This window comes from Galeopterus variegatus, unplaced genomic scaffold (assembly GCF_000696425.1).
Source record: "Galeopterus variegatus unplaced genomic scaffold, G_variegatus-3.0.2 Scaffold19477, whole genome shotgun sequence".
NCBI lineage: Eukaryota > Metazoa > Chordata > Mammalia > Dermoptera > Cynocephalidae > Galeopterus > Galeopterus variegatus.
The window spans coordinates 4,401-11,838 of NW_007745588.1; the positions used below are offsets into that span (position 1 = coordinate 4,401).

The 7,438-nt window shown below is 41.6% G+C and overlaps 1 pseudogene; it reads right to left on the reverse strand.

Annotated features, from left to right (window-relative positions):
- Positions 1-295: 295 nt before the first annotated feature.
- On the reverse strand, positions 296-5,788 carry LOC103583072 (annotated as a pseudogene).
- Positions 5,789-7,438: the final 1,650 nt, after the last annotated feature.

Consider the following 7,438-nt stretch of genomic DNA (forward strand, 5'->3'; position numbering starts at 1 on the left):
TCCGTAGGTGGGGCTGAGCCTTCTCTGGGCTACCACCTCCCTGGTGAGTAACTAAACCCGGAGGAACGTACTGAAAAAAGTCTTTCACCATGGAGTGGGGTGTTTATATCTGAATCACATCTTTGAATGCTTTGTGTCAAACTGCTTTCCAATATGAAATACAATTGACTTGGTTTCTGTATTGGTTAGATCACTTTGTTTTTCTTGTTAGCATCAACAATCAAGATGTCACTGTATTTTCTCTCATTTTGTTCCCCAACAGCACTATAAGGTCTATAGCAGAAGCTGTCACTACCTTTATTTTATAGTTTACAAAACAATACACTGTTGAGGATAAAGATCTGTCCAGGGATATATGATGAGTTATGGCAGAGCTGGACTGAAAGTCAGTTCCTTGTTCATTATTCTGCATACTGGAGTCAATATTGCCTCTTTCAAAGAAAACCAAACCAAACCATCACTACTGACACCCTTTGAAAAGTTATCAAGGACATGCCATGTAGAAAGTATAGAAGGAAGGAAATCACTTTTATCTTTTGAGATGTAATGTTTTCTTTTAAGTAAACGAAGTAGTTTTAAAAAATATTTAATACCATTTCATCGCTTCTACTTTGAAACGGCTAAGACTACAAAAGGCTCAGAAGAGTCAATCAGGAAGTGTAACAGATAAAGAAGCTCACATACAGTGTGTAGAAGTAAGAAAGTGATTACAAACAGGGACAATAAAGAACCTTTGGACACCCTTAAGATTTATGGAATATTTTAGCACAAAGACAGGCATATTCAGTTTGTCCCAGAGTATTTGGTCATCTTCGTTTTACACAGGAAAGAGGAGAAATGAGAGTAAGGCAAATATCATCAGTATTTCAGAGACAGTATGTTTAGAATGCTTGCTTTCTATTAAAATTTACTGCAGGGATTTAAGAAATAATTTATGCTTCCATACAACTGACTTGAATAGTACAGACTTTTTTTTGGTACAATGATAGAAATGAACAGACATTTTTACCAAATTTGTAATGCCCTTTCTGATCCTTCTTTGTACCTGGCACAAATATGCATTTCAAAAAGATGTGAAAAGATTGTGGTTTCTTATTAAATGTGTTCTTTTGCAACCCAGAAAATAAATAGTTAAAAATTCATATATTCCATTTTACAGAAACCCTTGCATGCAATTTTTGCAACTGTATTTTAATGAAAATGACTCTCCATGTTCAATAGCCCTATGATGGTGGTAGTTAGTTCTTGTGCCAGTCCAGTTCATGGTTTCATATTTCCCGTCAGGTCTCCTGGGAAACTGGAAATACATCTGGGCATTTTTGTTACATTATTTTGTACCTTTAGACCTTTCATCTGCAGACTAGGTTCACACAGTTGTCAGGATTGTAAATGTAAAGAGAGATTAAGGCTGTGTTTACTTAACACACAATCATTTTAAGTCAAACAGCTCTTTGTCCTCATGATTTCAACCATTTTTTGTAGAACTAATTCCAGTCCAAAGGTTCTGTCTATAACTCTAGCCTCTCTCATCTGAATCAATGGGATGAATTATGCTGCTTCCTACCACACAGCTAATTTTAAAACTTCTATCCTCTATCTTCCGGGTGAAGTAACCATTTAAATTCTACTTCTAGAAATTCTCTATCATTCCTTCATTCCTTTGACCAAAAGACTATACTGAAACCAACCTCACATTTTTGTACATTTCATGAGCATGTTAATAAAACCCTGGAATTCCAGCATCTTTCCTGTCTTTTAAGAAATGAGTAGTTTATCATTTGGGATAGAGAAGAAACACTTTTTTTTCCTTCTGTATGTGGATCGTGTGTTTCTGTTGAGCAGCATAAACATTTTGTTAGTTATCAGTGGCATAGCTGTGGCCCCTGAATTCTAGGGCGGAGCATACCCGGTCATAACAAGAGTTGTGTTTCTTGGAGGGCGTTGCTTCACTGGACTCAGTGGGGTCACTCACTGTGATGGGGCTATCTCTTGCAAAGACCTCAGTGGATTCTCTCCATAAGCAATCCACAGACACTTTAAAACAATAACTGTTACACTTTGGTCTGGATGTCTGTGTTGAATTGCTGAAAATTTGTCTGCTATTTGAAGTGGCAATTTTAATTTTCAGTGCAGCATCTACACGGTCCACTACTGTGTATATCCCTATACTCCCATCATCAAAGCCCACAATAATATTCAGGTGCCTCTGAGAGAGGGCAAGAAAAGTTGGCGTTTTGTAAAGGGAACAAGCACCGATATTTTTACCATCGGCAAGTCTCATTACAATTAAACTGGATATTGCACCATTTTCATCCTCCTCCTCACCGTTTCGGAAACAAATGTATACCAGGTAGCGACCATCTCGAGACAACCTCTGCCGCCAGATGATCCCAGAGGCATGAACCACTCGTAATTTACCACTATGTAAATCCAGGACATTGATATTTTCATCTCCCCGAGATATAATGCCTAACTTCCCATTGGGAGAAATTTCAAAATCCTCCAGATTTTTCAAGAAGTTGTTTGGAAGTTGCACGCGTCGACAGATCACTTCATCTGTTAGACTCCAGATGTTCACAGTCTCCGCTGATGTGATGAATACAATAATGTCAGGACAGTCGGGGATCAATTTAAAATTCACAATGGTGGTCCCATCTTCACAGCAAAATTTCTTGGTGATACTTCCTGTCCAAAGACTGACTGCCAGCACTTTGCTTTTAGTCATTCCCACCACAAAGGTATTTGCAGAGGTAATAAAGGCATTCTGCAAAGTGGTCAGTATGTTGCAGACCCTGTGGCCTGTGGCCAGTCTCCAAACCCTGGAGGCATTTTCTTCACAGAGAGAGACCACAAACTGGTCATTGTGTGTAATCAACAGCTGAGATATTCTCTGCCCATTAATTCGGAAGAGGTTTTCACCACTGATGGTGTGCCAGACATACTGGCTGCTTTTGTCATCTGATGTCACCATTATGTCTCCTGCAGATGTTAACACACAGTGTTCAACTATTCCTTCATGCTTAAACACTGCTTCAATAAACCCACTGCTGAAGTTCCACTTATGAACACAATCAGAGCCATCAAGGGAGTAAATGATTTCCCCTCTAGCAGGCAACACTAGACTTTGAATGGGTTTTCCAGTCTTATCTATGTTGGACATAGCTGTGATTATATCTATATCCCAAATAGAAAGAACACCACTGGTTGATAAAGACAGTAGCATATTGTGGTGACTGGATTTCACCAGCTTCACTATGGTACCCGAGATTTCCTGTAAGCTTGCCATACATTGTCCCGTGTCCCGCCTCCAAAAAAACACGGCTGAGGTATTCTCCATGGTTGCAATGATGCAGTCTCCATTCTTGGACAGCACAGCAGATATAAAGCGTTCATTGTGCTTGGCTCTGAACTTTTCAGCCACTTTCCACATGCCTGTATCTAAGAGCTCGATGCTGAGGGCTTTGCAGATCAGAACTGCACTTTGGTCCTCTGAAAGTTCAATGCCTACTACCTCGCTGTCCTCTCTTCGGCAGTCAAAGTCATCAGTCAGCTGGGGGTTGGAAATGTCCTCAGTATTCCAGACAGAAAGACTTCCCTCACTATCTACCATTACCATCTCTTGAGCCGTGTCCAAGATAAGAAGAAACTTCACAAACCCTCCTGAAAATTCAGATGTCACTGTACATAACTTTTCTCCACTTCCTAAATGAAATATGGTGGTAGTGTTCAGGTACTGTCCACAGAAAGCATACACACCATCCAGAGAGCACTGGACACATGTCACTTCGTACCAGCAGTGGAACTGGTAAAGGGGCCATCCGTATAGCAGATCGATGACAGTGACATCTTTGCTGGCTTCGAGCCATGCAAGGGCATGGTTCACAGACAGTGTAAACCCATTGATGTAGGTGGAGCTGCTTCCATGCTTGGTTCCTTTGATTTCCACTTCAGACAGGAGACAAGAATTGACATTGTCATAAATCAACAGGGTGTTATTTGTTGTAGCCACCACAAGATACTTTTCGTCACTGCTTAATTTCATGCCCAGGATGACAGACTGGGCTGTAGTGATTTGCCTGAGTAGCTGGCGAGTTTCTACATCCCATGTACTGATGGAACCATTTTCTAAAGCTGTGAGGACAGTACTGGGGTTACAGGTAGGCAGAATCTCTGTGACATGCAGGTAGCTGGATGACAGGGGAAGACGCTCTGGGCTGTATGTCACATCCATGGATGAATGCAGTGGCACAATGGAGCAATATTTGGGCCCGTCTTTGTCACATTCTAAAAGAAGGTGTCTAAGTTTGGGCAGGGAACTCACAACAGGCAGCAGTCTTTGCTGAAGCTCTGCAGAAAGGGAGCCAGGAAACGCAATGACCTTGTTTTTGATGCCGCGGAGGGTGCTGGCCAGGAACTTCAGTTCCTTCTCCTGCGAGTAATTGTAAGCCAGCTCGATGTCTGAAAGCACTTTGTCAAACTGGCCAATTTTGATCATGGTATAAAGCCAGCTGAAGTTCATGATGATGCCATAAAGCAGGTCATCTGTTTTTCCACACCTTGTCAGGTGGTGCAAAAGCTCACACATTTTCCTATGATTGACAAAAAAGATGTCGGGCTCAAGCGGGTTGCACTGGAAAACCCAGGGCTGGTCCGGAGCCTGCCTGTCAAAGGAGGCCTGTTCCATGAAGTGTTTTTCTTCTTCCAGCAGGCTTCTGCTCTCTAAGTCAAGGCAGCTGTTCAAATAGGGATCTTCCAGGCAGAAAGCTTTCCTCCTGCCCCCTGACCAGACCCCCAGAAAATAATCTGCCAGGATGGTGTGCATTTCACGCAGGTGACCGTCATCCTGAAGATACAGCTTCTGGGCTATAAGCTGCAGGTGTCTGTTGGCCCAGACCAGGAGTGTGACATTCTTCACGTGTCTTTCTATTAAGTACCCACTAAGACCTTCCTTGAGCCTTGCTATATACAAATATGGCACTCGCAGGGGATTGCTGGGCCTGGTGTTCTCATGGAGCTCATTCATAACGCTGTTGTCTAGGGCTAACACATCCTCCAGTTCCATTTCACTCAAACCTATTTTGGCCATGGTGATATAACCAAGAGCCCTGGAGACCAGTTTCTGGCCACACCGCTTCTGCAAGGACCAGAATAACTGCTCTATACTTTCATGAACAGTGACACAGAGAGAGGATTCATCGACATCTTTGTGAGATCTCCAATGTCTCACCTCCCTGAAGGTCAGGTTCACAAACATTGGCAGCGTGCACTTGGAGAATGCATTGTTCACGTAAATCTGCTGGCCTGATGTGACCTTCCTTTTGACCCGCAGCAGCTGGTGTTTGAGGACCTGGCTGCACATCTTCCTGTCCCGGGGAATCAGCTCAATGTAGTTGTCTTCTTCATGGATAAGGCACCTTAGTTTCTGCAGGATCCCATGTTTGTTGGGCAGTGTGGAGAGGACTATCCGTACAAAGCGGGGAAGGTGAGCTGGGAGCCACCAAAGCTTCCTGGCATCATCATTCTCTGAGAGCTGCTCCAGGGCATCAAATAATATTACTAGAGGTCTCTGCAATGAAGACTCATTCAAAAGGTTTATGAATAAGTCACGGAGGTCATGGATCTTCTTAGGGTAGCTTTGAACCAGACACCGGTAATTAACTGCCAATTGTTCACAAACACTTAGAAGGAGGCTCCTAAGGTCAGTACTCATGTCTGTTGTTCCTAGAAATCTCACGACGACTACTGGGTCAGATTCTGGACCTGTGTCTTCATGTAGCCAGCCATAAGCCTGAAACACAAAAGCAGGGTTTAGAGTGGTATTAAGTATTCACATGATCATATACAACACTGTTTACTCCCTCTAGAGCTCAGACTTCTGGTAACCCCTATCATGCAAGAAGTAGCCTAGAACCAAGAAATGGAAAAACCATCTAAGAAGGCTGAAGAGTTATCACAAAGCTAATATACTAAAATCTACAGCTGAGACCCTAAGGATTACCCTTACTAAAGGCAGTAAAACAGTGATAATAGTATTATTCAATCATAAGGCAACATGTAGCTTGTATTCAACAAATTACAGAGCATTTCATAAACAGTATATCCAAATATCTAGGATGGTCAGTTTTTTATCACTGAATCCCAATTACATGGCAGTTGTTGGCACACAGTAGGTACTTAGTAAATGTTTGTTTAATGAATAGATTAAGTGACGATTTACACATTATATTATTTGCTTTTTTTTTTCTTTTTGTCTTTTTTTTCATGTCCAGCAACGGATCGCAACCCTCAGTGTCGCGCCCGTACCGGACCAGGACCGGCAACGGGATCGCAACCCTCGGTGTTGCGCCCACACCTCGCTCAGCCAGTGAGCGGGACCCGGTCTGTATGTGGGATCCGAACCCTCAGCGGGAGCGCCGCCACACTCCCAAGCGGCGCACTGTAGCAGTGCGCCACCGGGCCGGCCCAAGTATTTGCTTTGAGAGAACCTAATGTCTCATGTACACATAAGGTTGACCAAATTTCCAAGTAATTAGCATACAGTAAAAAATACTCTCTACTAAAATTATGTTGAATATAATCTTTTATGATTCAGACATTTTTGTGGTGCTATAGGGTCATCAGTATGATTATTATTTATTTTATCATAAAAATCTACATAATGTTGGTTAAAAACAGTTTTGTTAAATATTGTGCTTTATAAAAGATAGTTTGCTACAAAAACATGCAGTCATCAATCCTCACATTATGTGATTACAGTATCACTTAACAGAAGAGGAAACTGAGTCGCAGATTGGAAAAATAACTTGCTTGGAGTTAAATGGTCAACAAGAGATAAAGTTGAAGTAGAAGTCATATCTGACTTTCATTCTAAGTGCTCTCTCATTTTTTTAAATTGTGGAGTTAAAGAGTTAATAAACATATGAGAGGGCTGCTAATGAGATATGATCAAAGCATAAAATATTCCAAAGAGTATTTTTAGGGAAATAAAGTCCTTCGGTAATCCTTGGAATTTACCAAGGATACTCCTTAGAAAAGGAATTGTTATTTCACACATTAGGATGGAAGTTTATGAAATTTAGTTCCTCAAGAGACGGTTCAGGTTAAGGTATAAATAAGTTTAGAGAAGATTTATGGATGTCAGTTTTGTAATGAGCTATTAAGGAAAACATGCATTTTGTTGTTGTTTAGCTCCAACCTTTGAAACTGATTTAAAGGAAGATAATTCTGCCATCCTACAACTATCCTTTGGTGCAAATCATAAAGCACAGTTTGCTGTTCCTACATTGATTGCTTATGATGATCATATGCATCTTCCTCTCTCCTCCCAATCACACGTTGCTGAGTGTGTGATGTCTGTGGGGTGACTCTGCAGTCATGATCCATGTCTATGAAAATGTGGGGTAACTCAGGAGACAAACATGAGATGTCTGTCTGCATC